This window comes from Desmodus rotundus, chromosome 11 (genome assembly GCF_022682495.2).
Source record: "Desmodus rotundus isolate HL8 chromosome 11, HLdesRot8A.1, whole genome shotgun sequence".
NCBI classification, from domain to species: domain Eukaryota; kingdom Metazoa; phylum Chordata; class Mammalia; order Chiroptera; family Phyllostomidae; genus Desmodus; species Desmodus rotundus.
Genome location: NC_071397.1, coordinates 96,278,833 through 96,294,089, shown reverse-complemented (window position 1 = coordinate 96,294,089; position 15,257 = coordinate 96,278,833). Strand labels below are relative to the sequence as shown.

Here is a 15,257-nt window from a genome sequence, read left to right as displayed (position 1 = left end):
TTTCCATCCCCAGTCAGGGCACATGCCCGGGGTTGCAGGTTCAGTCCCTGGACGGGGCACCTATGAGAGGCAACCGATGGATATCTCTCTCTTTTTCCATGTTTCTCTCCCTCTCTTTTTCCCTCCCTTCCCCTCTCACTAAAAATCAATAAAGTCCTTAAAATTAAAACAAACAAACAAACAAACAAAACCTCCTTTGAGTCTAGCCACAGACACCAGAGCACAGCAGGGCCTGGAACTAAGAATTCTGAGAAAGCTGCTATTCGATTTATGTCAGGCGTCAAGAAATAGAGATGACCTGTGCCTGTCTCTTCAAGAGCTGCTGTACATCTGGGTCAGTACCCCAGGCCCCAGTTTTATAATCGGGAAAGTTTCTCTTGAATGAATGTATTTGCCATTATGTTGAGAGTGGGGGCAGATGCTCCTCAAAATGATCTCGGAAGTTAGGAGAATCCCCCCCTCACTCAGATCCCAAGGAGCTGCATGTGACTCTTCATGTTTTAGGGGCAGCGACGGGAAGGCAGTGCTTCGCAAAGCAGTTGCGTCATGCTCGTGATGGTGCTGGTCCTCTCCCGTCCTGCTCACATCGCGGCGGCAGGCCTCCACTCCGGAGTGCGGCAGAGCGAGGCTTCTGAGAGCAATGCCGGGGAAGGGCAGAGCCTAAGAAACCCGCGTGAAGTGACGGCCAAGCTCCAAAACGGGCCTGTCCGTCTGACGCATTAGAAGACAGAGCTCATTCACATGCATGTTAAAAGCTGCATGGCACAAGATGTATCCTGATGATTACTTTTTTAAAAACAATTATACAGTCTGATGTATAAAGCTTGTAATGGACTGCTACAAAGTACCTATGAGATGAAAAAGAGCCAGGAAAGAAGGCAACAGAACAAACAGGAATTTTTTAACATATATCTGGGAAAGACAGTGGGGGTAGGACAAAAACGACTAGCTGGCCTCGCTGTTGGGTTTAAACCTTTTCAAATTAGGTATATGTAGTAGGAGTTTTAAGTGGAAGGCACACAGGCCTATCCAATGTATCTTGCTATAACAAAATTGGATTCTCCCCGTGGGGGAAGGAAATACAGAAAGGAAGATCATTTCAATAACACTGTCAGCCAGTATGAAAATAAAGAGGTCAAAAAAGAAACCAATTGTGTCCTCCGAATGCTCTACTGAAAGTGAGGCTCACCCACCACCTGGCATGTGACAGAGGCGGCCTGGCGCACAGAGCAACAGGAAGGCGAGATCAGGTATTAGGAAGATGAGCAGTCTCACTGTGATGAAAACCATATGTTGCTGACACCAAATGCGATTTAGGCGAAACACTGAAATGTTGGATCAACTATAGCACAGAATCGTCATAAGATTCACTGTTTACACTTCAATTTCCAAAGCTAATTGTTAGATTTAGAAACAAGATCTTATTATAGACTCTCAGTTTAAGAGAAAAAAAAGTTATCTGCAATCTACATATGTTTGAATTTTCTAAGTCCTGCCTTTCACAACACTAGGTTACTAACCTCAAGTATCTTTACATTAAAACCTCTAATCAACATTGAAGACTTTAGTTAAAGGGAAAGCACAAACAACAAATTTGCTGAATCTTAACTATTGTAAACACTGTAACATTTGCTCTTACATTATACAGGGGTGGGGCAGAATGGGTTTACGGTTGTGAGCATGTGAAACGCAGCGTTTATTCTTGTGATATGACCATCACAGCCTGCCTGTCTTTTTCCATACCAACAACTGTAAATCCACTCTGCCCACCGCTGCACAAGCAGATCACATCTGCATACATCAGTGGGAGGTACGTTCAACCCCGATGTGCTATTTTAACATACATACAATCATATAGTTAACAAATATAATAGAAGTTTAAATCAGAAAAATGATTCCCAGAGTGAATTCTGCATTTGCCTAACATATTATAAAAAGGCAAAGTGGCACGAAAGTTCAATAGCAAATAAAAATCTATTTAAAGATACAGCTTCAATTTATTTGACAACTTGAGGTGACAGCAAACCCGAGCGTTCCGGTGGAATTTACGAACTCTGCGTTTGGCTATGGGAGTAGCTAGAGACAAACAAAGACCCTGGGGCTTGAGGATGGAGGTGAGTCTCAAAAGGTCAGCCTCACCCTGCACCCCAGATTCACTCTCCAGGAGAGCTCACAGGGGTGTCTTGAAATTCCTAAGTATTAAGCAATTTAATTAAAGCAACTTCTAAAAATTATGTTTTTTTCAAAAGTACAATGGTTTACATACACACTCACTTTAGTTCAGTATCTTTTATATTTTGTTCCTGTAAAATTTTAATTTCAATATCTAAAAAATACAGCTGATTTTAAAACTTGAAATTAACCTCAATTTAATAAAAAGGAAAGCTCAATGCCTTACAAAGGTTTTCGTGCTGGATCCAAGAGCATTTTTACCTAAGTTGGAAGGAATCCCCCTCTAGTGGGAGTAAGGGAGTATTTCAGCCATCACATATAATTTGCAGGTAGCAGTAATTAAACTTATCAACGGAAATCTGGTAAGCATTTTTGTTCCTTTTGTCATAAATTTGATTGTCATAAATTTGAATCTTTAAAAAAGAAAGTATTTTATATATCACAAGCCAAAAACACCTATAATTCCTATGCATAAACTATAAGTAGATCTGTGTTTATCTGATGGAGTTTTAGTTATTAGTCAGCCATCACCATCAGATTTAATTTGGTGATAAAGTAGTCACAATTTTAAGTTAAAACGAGAATCAGGTTTAACTGGACCAAAATCAGTACGTTCCCAACGGGATGACTCTCACCGTCAGGAGGGCAGAGTGCCGGGAGCCCGTGCTCACCTGAGTCGTTCACAAACACTCCTCAGTGCGCACACACGACACACAGTGGACCGTGCCTAGGGCTGCAAGGGGGAGGTGGTGAGTTGCACGAAGATATTAATACCTGGGTGAAGGGTATTTAAACATTCATTAAAAAAATAAATTCGAATTTAGAAATGACCAGAGGAAATTATTAATGGTATTGTTTTTCTTTTTAAACTCTAGTTTGGGGAGACTTAGAACTGGCAATATTATAAAATCATTAAGAAAGAAGGTCACAGGTTTTATCAGATGTAAAATTAGGACACAATAACAGGGCTCTCCTTGTCACAGATGTTGTAACAACAGATGCAAAGATAACTCTGAAAGATAGGGCGCAACCTGACTTCACTGGGGAAGAGAATGTATCCAGGCTTCCAAGGTATAAGATGTGTAGGCCAACAAAGCAGAAATGTATTAGGTCCAAGATAAGGCCCTTCCCATCAAATCACACCTATTTTAAATGATGCTACGATCAATACTTTAGAACACAGGTGCCTAAAAAGGTTTCATTTATAGAGAACTTCTAAAATCACAGTGAAAGCTTGGTCCTCACAGCTCAGCGGCAGCCAAGCCATTTACAGCTCTTTCATTCCACTCCAGCACAAAAACCTTTACACGGCTCCCCCCTCTCTCAATTACGCTAATAAGCCCTGCCTTGGCCAAAAGTAAAGCAAACCACTTTAATTTCCAATCATTCCATTAAGAAAATCGAGAAAATGTGGATTCATGAATTTGGAAGTAAAACTGGTTGTACTTTTCTCTCTTGAATCACTCTCAAAGTCCTTTTCACCTTCACTTCTAAAGTAGAGAAAACTAATATCCAGCAGCATTTTCTTTAAAAGAAAACAATGTTGCCCTGGCTGGTGTGGCTCAGTGGATTGAGTGCCAGCCTGCAAACCAAAGGGTCACCAGTTTGATTCCCATCAAGGCACATGCCTGGGCTGCAGGCCAGGTCCCCAGTAGGGGGCACCCGAGAGGCAACCACACATTGATGTTTCTCTCTCTCTCTTTCTCCCTCCCTTCCACTCTCTAAACATAAATAAAATCTTTAAGAAAATAAAAACTTAAAAAAAAACCCACAATGCTAAAACTATGTCCCATTTTGATCAAAAAATTTTCAAAAATTAGGACCACACTGTCACAAAGAAAATAAAATGACAAATAATGATGCTTTGATTATATATAAGGAATCTTACCCATATGTAAAAGAATGCAAATCAAAACTCCCAATATTATTCTATGTTTCTCAAAACAGCTTACTAAAGATTAACAATTTTGATAATTATAATGTTGAAAAAGTTGTGGGAAATCACTAAAATCATAACCTCACACTGATGATAAGAACGTATATTAGAATGAAGTGCAATTTGGCAAAATCCATCAAAATGCATGTGCATGTGATTAAGTGTTAACCCAACAATTCCACTGATACTGAAATGCAGCAACAAAAGACTTATAAAGCAATTTATGAAAGTTGTTTATAACAGTAAAGAGCTGAAAACCACCCCCAATCAAATGTCCATCAAAAGGAATGTTTAATAAACGGTCATACAGCCAAGCAACAGAATTCCAGGCTGCTGTTAAGAGAGACTGTATTATAATAAATGAAAGAATCATTAACACTGTGCAAAGTAAGCTAACATCTGTATTTAAAATAAAAGTGAGGGTGGGTAAATGAGGGGGCACCCAAAAACCCTGAAATTATCTTCTGCAGGGCAGGTCCCCTGTACTACAGGCTTCCTCCACTCAGGTGTTTTAGGATCCTATCTGGATCAATGTGCCAGCTGGTGGTGTTGTGAGAGGCTGCATTCGGCTTCAGTGAACTTTTGTTGAAGGCTCAATGTGTTTGCCCATTTCATGGTGGGTGATTTATGAGTGCACCTGCCCACACTGCACTGAGTGTTCAGCAGTATTTGACAGAAAAACTGGCATGATCCTCATGCCCCACCCTTCCTATTCACTTGATCTCATCCCAGAGCTACTTTTTTTGTTTCCCTGGATGAAAAAAGTCCTCAAAAGGACATGTTTTGAAGATGTGGGAGAGGTGAAATAAAAAGTGGCAAAAGCACTAAAAGGCATCAAAATTGACAAGTTCAAAAACTGTTCTGAGCAGTGGAAAGAATGTGTTGATAGGTGTATTGCATCAAATGGAGAGAATGTTAAGGTGACTGAAGTTTCAAAGTATAAGAGTAATTTTTTTATAAATAAATTCCAGGGGTTTTTTGGGGCCCCCCTCATATGCTTGATTTTAAACCATTTCTGAAAAAGCATGCAAGAAGCACCTTGGCAATTGTTCTCAAAGGATAAAAACTTATTTTTCACTGTATTGTTTCTTGTTCAAATAAAAATAATTAGTTAACAAAATAAGCCAAAATAACACCAAGAAACTGTTCAATGTCAACAGCACTCATAGCAAAGTAGGCAAACATTTTGTATTTCAAGTTGGTAAAGATCAAAAACTGAGTGGTCAGCGCCGGTGTGCACAACAGCTCCCACACCTGCGCCTGCCGGGCCGGGTGAGGACAGCCTGCCCAGTAGAGGGCTTCCCGTCAGCCTCCAACAGCAGCAAGCCTGCTCAGGTGCACTCACGCAGCAATCCGTTTGCTGGAGAGATCACTCTTTGTGGTTCAATTTGTCGTCAGCTATACATGTATTTCTCTTAATTATTTGAAACAACAGACACATCACAAAAAATGCACAAACATAGGGAATGGTTAAATAAAGTATGGTATGTTCATATGCTAGGTCATTACATAATCATGAAAAACTCAGTTTTCAGGAAATATTTTATTACATAGGAAAATGATTAAAATCTGTCCATTTCCTTCCTTCACGAGTTCTAGATTATATGCTATACTGGAAAATATCTTCCCCACTTGAGGATTTTTGAAATATTCATTCATATTTTCTTTTAATACATTTGACTTTATTTTTTTGCATCTAAATATTTAATTCACCTAGAATTTATTTTGAAATAACAAGAAGAGGTGGCTCAGTTTTAATTTTCCATTTCAATAACTGTAATGCAAAATAGTCTATTACTTTCTCTGGTGACCAGAGTTACCATGTCTTCGCCATAAACATTAAAATGATATAAATTTTGCCACCAATTCTAGGTAGGAAAGGAAAAAGGTATTCAACTCAAAGGGAGGTGGGAGTGAGGGGGGAGATTGATAATAATCAATAAGAACCTGATTGAATCTCCAGTCACAATATTTGTCCAAATTACTAAGGATTCAGATGCTCTTAGAAAAAATAACTTCCACCTCGATAATTCAAGGGATTAAAACACTATTTTACTGAGTCTGCTTTGGTTGGGTCAAAAAGATCAATACACCACTAGAACCTATTCCATTAGGCATACTTTTGCCTACATTAAGGAGAAGCACATTCATAAGTAAATTGCTCAAAACCATGTCCCAGAATTTATGACAATTTAAAATGCAGCACAAGTCCCTCCCCTAGAGCCCTGGCTCACTTGTGTGCATGCGCGCGCTCTCTCTCTCTCTCTCTCTCTCTCTCTCTCTCTCTCTCTCTCTCTCTCTCTCTCTCTCTCTCTCTCTCATACACATATACACACACTCACAGCTCACACTGGGTTTCAAAGTTTTAATTTTAGCAACCAAGAAAGTTGTTTTATCTTTTTCTGTCACATTACTTCTTACCACTACTATCATCACCTTACCTTTTTGTAATCTGTTTTAAAATGAATGCTTACAAAAACATATAAAACCATGTCAGCATTCTCCTCATTAGCATGTTCAGCCACATGGCAGCCCAAGGACACAGCCGGCTATGAGCACTCAGCGCCTGGGCGGCAGGTGACAGGGCACGCAGTGACGCCTGCTGCTGGCGAAAGCTGTGGCGCAGAGCCGCCGTGTTCGCGACGGTTTAGACTTAACTAAAAACCTGCTCCTATCTACACAGGGAACCAATAAATACCAATAACAATGATACATTTCATCTATGAAACCCCAAAGCGTGCACTTAATACCATGTGTTGGATTTCAGGACAAAGAGAGGATATGTCACGATTACACTGTTCACTTCAAGGGTTATGTTCACATTACCTTCTGCACCACAGTGTTAGCTGTGCCTTCAAATCCGAGGCTGCTACGGTTTTAAAAAGGCTGTCAACACCGTGGTCACACTGCTCTTTCTAATGATGTTCTTTAACTGAGTGAGGGTACCCCCACTTTAGATTCACATGGCAGTTATGAACCCATGATATGACTCTGAGAAAGGAGACCTTGACTGTAGTAGAGCAGAGTGCACAATCAGCCACCACGATGCAATGTGACTGTACAGCCCCTCCACCGAAGGGCGGAGTCCATTTCTGCACTCCTCCACGCTGGGTGGGGCATGCGCTTTGCCTGGACCACAGAAGGCAGCGACAGGAAGCATACCATACCACTTCCAAGTCCAAGAGTCCAGAGGCGATGCTACTTCTAATCGCCCTCTTGAAAGTCAAACAGCCACCATGTGAACACGCCCCAGGCAAGTTTGTTGGAGGATAAGAAAGACATGGCTGGGTGACCACATCACCCCAGCCAAGAGCCAGTCAACTCCAAGAAGCTGAGCCACTTAGCTGACTGAAGGGATAATGAGCCCAGCAGAAACCAGAACTGCCCAGTGCCAGGCCAAACTGTCAGACTGTAGGATTGTGAGCTAAATAAACCATGGTTGTTCTGAGCACTGAGTCACGGGCTGGTGGGCTGCACGGCAAAGCTACCTAATACACTGTGCAACTTTAAATAAAAGAGCTCTAGCTGTTGTGCATCTCTCCGCTGCCGGAGCTCCAGGCAAAAACGCCAGGACACCGAAGGCAGTTCTGCAAGCGCTCAGAGCATCCACGCAGCCAAGTCCTTCCTCCATGTCCACGCGCGACTCGAAGCTTCCGAAGACCACAAAGTCTACCCCAGCGCAGCTGCTGCCTGCCTCCCTGGTCCCCCGCGCCCCCACTCTCTCCAGGCCCAGGTTCAGCCACACTGGCTTCCTCTTCAAGTGACCCTTTCTCACCTCAGACCCTGGGCATCTGCAGTTCCCTTCTCTGGGAACAGCGGGCCACCACATCTTCCTGTTACAGGGCCCTCACAGTTTAAAGGTGGCGCCGCACAGAGCCCCCCCACTCATGCTGCTCCCCGAAACTGGTTTGTGTGTGCCCTTGCTAAAATGTGAGCTTCAGAAGGGCAGGGACGCACTCTCATTCACAAGTATAGGTTTCTCACCTTGAACAGGGTCTGACACAGAGGAGGAGCTCAACAAGTAACTGTTGAGCAAAGAAGCGAGTGTGTGAACGCGTGCTGAGGGCTGCATGAACCCCAACTTGACGTGGCTCATTATGTCACAGGTATGGGTGTGACAGGATGTAAAACATGCTCCACCTCAGGTAACTCGGTGAGTTAAAGTCTCACTTACCATCTGGCTGATTACATACCCACCTGCCTTACACTCAAGTGTTATTAAAAAAACACAGCCCGGTTCTACTGTATTTACTGATGAGATATACATACATTTGATGCATTAGTCTCTTAAGCATAGATTTTAACTCCTTTGAAAAGATTAGGTGTTTTAAATTGACGGCAATGAAGGAAGCATGTTGCCCACATAGATATTTACTCCCTATTTTTGAATCGAATGTACCGATTTTTATAGAATTGTATTGTTCCAAGAAATGACAATAATTATTTTGTAAGAACATGTGTATTTCACAATACTTACAAAGTAAATTTTTAAAAATAACTTCAGTAACACTTGAGCTTTGCAGTTGCGCTGGCTGACTCCAGCACAGCCGGCGGGGAGAATCGATCTCCTGCCCAGGCTGCAGGCCTTCGCTGTGAGGGAGGCCGGCAGGCGTGACTGCCACCCAGGAGTGCCGGCACGCGGAGGCCTGACTGTTCACAGTGCCGCGCCCGCTCCACGGGTGAGCTCCTCCAGACAAAGCAGGACGGGAGCCCCACGTGTAGATGCGGGGCACCCAGAATGCTACTCCTAAAGAAACCCCATGTATGAAAGTTAATCATTTCCATACTTCCCAGTATTTATCAAGAAACATGAGATATAGAACCATAAAAAGTATGTACCAATATGTATCAGCCAATGATTTCATTCCATTTTTCTAACACAACAAAAGTGTATATAAAAAATGTAAATTCACAAACAAAACTTTTGAAATCATACTTTCGATAAAAGTACTGCTTTCCTAATTACCCTTAGGTCTTCCTATTTTATTAAAGCAGAAAGTATATTATGGTAAAACACATTTCATCATATCATCATTTTTATGGGATTGCTTTTCCTGTATATTTCAAGTGAACATTCATTCCATATTAAGATTTTCTATACTTATTTATAAATACTAAGAGGTTGATGAAGGAAAACTAAAAGAAAAAGTTACAGGTGCCCAAGCATTTCAAAAGTTTACTTTTGAACACGAAGTGGTAGTTTATCTAAACTTTATAAAAATTAAGATAATATTATCTCATCTTCCACTGTGTCATATACTTTGTGAATTCTGTCATAATTCAATGCTATTTTAAGTGATATTTCCCTCTTTACCCAAGTATCTACTCATTCATGTATCAACTGATATTAAGTTTTTTCAAATTTACTATACTACAGTTTGATAATGCTCTAGAAACATAAGCTAATAATATAAACTATTTTCTATTTTAATTGCATTTCACAAAGAAGGAAATTTTGTATTACAAATAACTAGATAAATCTACTAAGGTAATAAAAATTGACTGTACTTACCCCTCTCCCAGTCCCAAGCCCCATTAAGGTCAGCTCAGAAAGGCAATTTGAAAGTTGTTATAAAACTATTATGCAAAAGACTTACTAACACAGGCTGTGGAGGCCCACAGATAGATGTGAAAGTTATCACCATGTCTAAGGGAAGGAGGTGCAAAAAAGATGCCTTTACCTGATTGGATACAAATTAACAGGTGTTTTAAAAACAGAAACATTTTCAGATCAACAAATTAAACTTCTATTACTGCCCTAAAATGGCTGTTAGTACATTACTAATTTGATTCCATGTCACTGGTTTCTCTTTTGCGGCTCTCTCCCCCATTCACATGTCCCTGGCCCACCACCAACTCGGGCACCAGGATCTGCATGAGAAAAACGACAAAGGAAAAAAGCTTCCACCTAAATTGATTGGTTTCAAAAACACTGAAATAGCAGTTACCATCAGGCTTTTATCACAAGTTTAAATTAAGTTGTTTAGGACTGTCATGATTACCAAAATGGAACAGAAAGACAACTGAATAAAAGAGAAAAAGAATATAAGGTTAGTCATACTTAAATTTAACTACAAACCTTTACCTTTTACCTGAGAACGGATTCTTGTTTTAGATGGGACTTACTTTGAAGAGTCTCCCTATTTAATTAGGCATGTTAGCAACTGCAAACCAAAGAAGTCTCTAGAGAACACGACCGCATTTTAATTCTTCTCATAGTTCCCTAAGGTGCTCTCGACCAGAGAACCCAAACTAAACTGGCTCCACACCAACCTTGTCACCCTCTTTGTTCTCTGTTCACACAACCTCTGTGAGATTAGCCTTATCTGCTAAGGGCGACAGTAACGAAAATTTCAAACCAGGAGCATAAGTATGTGAAGGAAACTGAGGCTAGAACAGGAAGTTCTGGAACAAGCAAATTAACAAAAAAAAAGAAGATGTTTTCAAGGCAACTAACTGTCAGTACACCACTATTCCACTCTGCCCCTCTTCCTCTCTCCAAAATAAGCATATCTTCTAAAAAAAAATGTACAAAAAAGAGGAAGCCTTCAAAAATAGGTAGTAGTTGTGTAAAAAAGCTTAGCTACTGAATTTATTTTAATGCCATTAGAGTTCAAAATGGTTTAATATTAATCTTCTAGAATATAGAGCCATAAAAGCCATGTCTCAAAGAAGCTCTGGTCTTGAATAGTCAAAAAAACCCAAACACTGATAATTCCAGAGATGGGCATTTTAATACAGAAAATATTCAGGAAGATAATTACACCCATCTGCTCACTTAAGAACTGAGTGTCTGAGCACAGGACGCTGAGGTCAGACCGTTAACAGTGACCAGAAACCTGTGAGGAACAGCTGTGGTGCGAAGACTGGCCCGAAGGACGAGGAAGGCGCCACACTTGTTAGTGACACTCATCTGTAACTGCTTCATTAACTGCTACATGTCAAGGTGCACATCTTGACATGAAATAATGTCACTTTCTAAAATAAAAGCAACGTAAGATCACAATGCTCCCCTAAAGAATAAATTACCAAGAAGGAAACTTCTGCTTTCACTGCAGACAGCGATATTGTATGGCAAAAGAAAATGTGAGTATCACTTTAAAAACATGGGATCCAAATATGAGAACTGATTTTTAAAGATAATCTACTGCAACTAAACAATGCAGCCACTTTGGTAAGAGTTTGGCAATTTCTGCTAAGGTAGAACTAGTCTCACTACATGATCCAGACAGCCCAATGCCAGGTATTTACCAAGAGAAATGAAAACATGTTCACACGAAAACTGCATGAGAATGTTTGTAGAGGCTTTATTCATTAATGTCAAAAACTGCTAACAATCCATACATCTATCAGGTGGTAAATGGATAAACAAAACTATGGACCACATCCATACAATGAAAAACCACTCACCTACAAAAAAAGGAACTAACTACTGAAGCAGCCACATGGATAAATATCAAAATGTACTATGCGAAGTAAAAGAAGCTAGACTCAAAAGGCTACCTGCTGTATGATCCATTTCTTTAACCTTATGGAAAAGACAAAGCTATGGGCAAGGCAAACAGACCACTGTCACCAGGAGCTGGGTGTGAGGGAGGGGCTGACTCCAAGGGGCAAGGGGAGACTTTCTGCAGTAACAGAAATGTTCCTATTAGAAACACTCTAAGGTCCTCTTAGAATACTATTCTTTAAGTATATGGTGTTTTGCATTTCGTAACACAATAATCCATGGTACTCATAGAGAGTTAGCTTTTCTAAATATAGGGGCTAAAATTAAAATAATATCCCATAGTTTCTCATGCTCAAAATGCCTTTGATTCTCATTGTGAGTATATAACTTTTGTTTTGTTGAAAAATTCTAGATCATATAATTGCAATTTTCAGTTGATAATTTCTAGAGATTTCTTGGTTTGTGAATGGTTACATTTTTCCATGGGGGGAATGAAATTTTTTGGTTAGTTTGTTTTTTGAAGCTGAAAAGCATTCATGTGTCTAATAAAAAAATCTTTGTTATTTAATACAACTGCAAATAAATTTGAACTTGAACATGAGTACAGGTTGAGACGTGAAGATATTACACAAGCTTTGAATTAGAATTACAATAACATTAAAGTTAAAGTAGTGTGTACCAGTTAAGACAAGAATATATTATATAAGCTTCAGATCTAAAGCATGACACCTACCCTCTTCATACTAGTACCTTCACTTGTAGCTCAGAAATTTCAAAGTTCAATTTTTAAAATTCAAATCTTAAAACACAACACTGTAAAGGAGCGTGTATTTACATCTGTTTGGAAAGTCAGTCCCAATAATCCTAGGAGATGTATGAGAAAACTCAGTTACTGAGCTTATACCATAAAAGTGCTTCTACTTAGATAGCAGCGAAAAACTTGAAATACAGTCTCAAGGTTGAAAAGTTTAATTTCTTGCCTGAAACATCTACTCTCAGTAGGGTCTTTCAACATTTTTGTATTAAGTGGACTCAGTTTTGTTCATATAAATTCCTTAGAGTTCTTTAAACAAAAATGAGGCTTCCGAAATAAACAATATACAGCCAAACTTAAAAAGAAACTAACTACCTGGAAGTAACATTCATTTATGTCTTTTTTTTTTTTTTTGAACCAAGAGTTTATACGCAACTCTGGCCAGGGATTTCTAGTGGATTAGGTTTTTGTCTAGCCCAGTGGTTCTCAACCAGGAACAGCTTTGTGCACATCACCCTCGCTCACTCCAGGAGCCAACTGGCAATGTCTAGAGACATCTGTGGCCGTCACAACTGGGAAGTTAGAGTGGGGTTTGCTCCTGGCATCCAGCGGGTAATACTACAATGCATAGGGCAGCTTCCTCGCAGCAATAAATGATCAGGCCCGAAAAGTCAACGGGACCAAAGCTGAGAAAACCTGGCCTAGATGTGGGAGATCCCAACCGCTAATATTCACAGGAAGATCTCGAGTCAAGTCATTTTATTAACAGGAATACAAAACAGCATCTGGGATGAACTGTACCTCACCTAACTGCTGAATCACGTAAACTGCACGTCACAGTGTTCGTGGTAGAAGGGCTACAGAATCAAGGTTCCACAAAGCAGAACTGTAATACTGCTGAGGTCAAATACTGTGAAACAGGTTTTCCTCCAGAAAGAAACTCTTGAGTTCAGTGACAACTCTACACAGGCAGGTACGTCTACCCATAACAAATGTAAGCTCAATGCGGTATTTAATTTTTTTAAGAGGATGGGGATGCCAATGACATTTAACACAGATTCGCTATTCTAAAAAATGGGGAACTGGGTAAAAGTCAAAAATAAAAATAACCTCCAAGCTCACTGACACCTGTTAACACGCTACGTGTGTGCACGTTTACCTCTCAACCCTATCTGCAACCTAAATGCAAAATTAGTCACAGAAGACACTTGCTTGAAACCTTAATCTATTATTTATTTCAAAATTTCCTTTGAAAAACCTGGGGGAGTGTAGGACTCATAATCACTAGAATATTTGGGAGGCAAAGTATGATTTTTGCTCTAAATCTGACAAATACTTAGAGCAAATAGAAACTGCTCTTGGAGAAAGTGGGCATAAATGACTATCCAAATAGGCAAGTCTTTGATGCTTATTTGGGTTAGGATTTTAAACCCAAGACCTTCTGAATAACATCAGAATGGTGACTCCTAAGTAAAGCTAGATGTATCTACAATTTTAGATACATTTTCACCAATGGGACTGGGGTTATCCATGTAACCATAGAAGACACTGGGGCGGGGGGGGGGGGGGGAGTGAGAGGTGAAATTCTTGTTTATTCAGTTCATGTTATACTGTTTTCAAATTCCATCCGTTTATGTGAAAGACTTTGTTCTGGGTTTTTTTCCTATTACTGTATATTTATGATTTCTGAAATACACAGAAAATTAAGCCTTTCTATCAATGCAATATTTACAAAGTCAGGGAGTTAAAAAACTCACTGACCTGAATCGATTTAATCACTATTACACAAGACTGTGGCTCAAAACCTAAAAAGAGCTGCTAAGCTTGGCCCACGCAAGGTCACCACCGAGAGTTCACCGAAACACTGTGTTTGCCCTTCATGTCTACTACAGTGTGAGGAGGGCAGGGGATACAACAGTATATCCTTGTACACGACTCACCCTTTTTAACAGAACACTCAAAATAAACATGAACGTAATTTAAAATGGACCTGGCCAGTGTCATAAACAATAAAGGTTAGAAATGTCCCTCCTATAATCTTGTTTGTACCCATGTCACAGGTGTAAACATTACATATACTCACCTGCACAGCAAACATTAACTTGCATTAAAATGAACAGAATGTTAATCTTCAGACTTTATTTAAGGCCATTTCTCATATTCTTCAAAAACTCATTTCTTAGATTCTGCCTCTAAATCAATATTGATAAACTAAACCAAAACTACATTGTCATATAAGACCCTTTATTAAATTTCCAGAATTCCAAAGTTGAGTTGATTTGAGCAAAAGGGAACAGAACGCCTGTACCAAACAGTAAGCTGTTTACATAAGCAATATCAATGACACACTAAATGAATAGATCTTAGAAATTATACAGTCCATAGAGTGGAATAAAAGAAGTTTAAAAACCAAGCGGCCATAGTTGATTACTACTACTTAGTTGGATTCAATGCATGTCTTAATTAATCTACTATAGTTTTATATCATTTACCTTAATTGAAAACATCAAAGGTGTCTAGATTGCAACACTGTACTTAAAACTACAGAAGGAGACCAGTGAGAATTCCCAATGATCCCTAAGTCTTCAAAACAGAAAAAAGCTGAAAAGCAGAAAGTATTCCCAAAAAATTGTTTAGCGTTTAATTAAGAACAGGAAAGCAAAAGCAGGAGAAGAAATTTTACAAGGTTAAACTTTTCTCAGACTTTTAAAAAATGCTGTGAGTTGGTTTCCCGGCCAAGGAAAGTGGATGATCATGTACTTGGCTGCAAGCAGCAGCTATTACACAAACGGAAACCTGTCTAAGCAGCCCCTGCCTGGGTGTGTCCAGCTCCTGCCAACTCTGAGCTCAAGCAGCAGCCAATGGAGACGGCAGCCCCGCCCCTCACCCAGTGGCCCAGCTGAGCTCCTGTAGGTCGGGACTTCAGGCTCCGCCCACCCCTTGCC

At 40.0% G+C, this 15,257-nt stretch overlaps 1 protein-coding gene across 9 annotated transcripts in view; it reads right to left on the bottom strand.

Annotated features, from left to right (window-relative positions):
- The window catches only part of ARID1B (AT-rich interaction domain 1B), a 404,641-nt gene that overhangs the window by 164,734 nt on the left and 224,650 nt on the right, over positions 1-15,257 (bottom strand). The gene's annotated exons all lie outside the window — the stretch shown is intronic.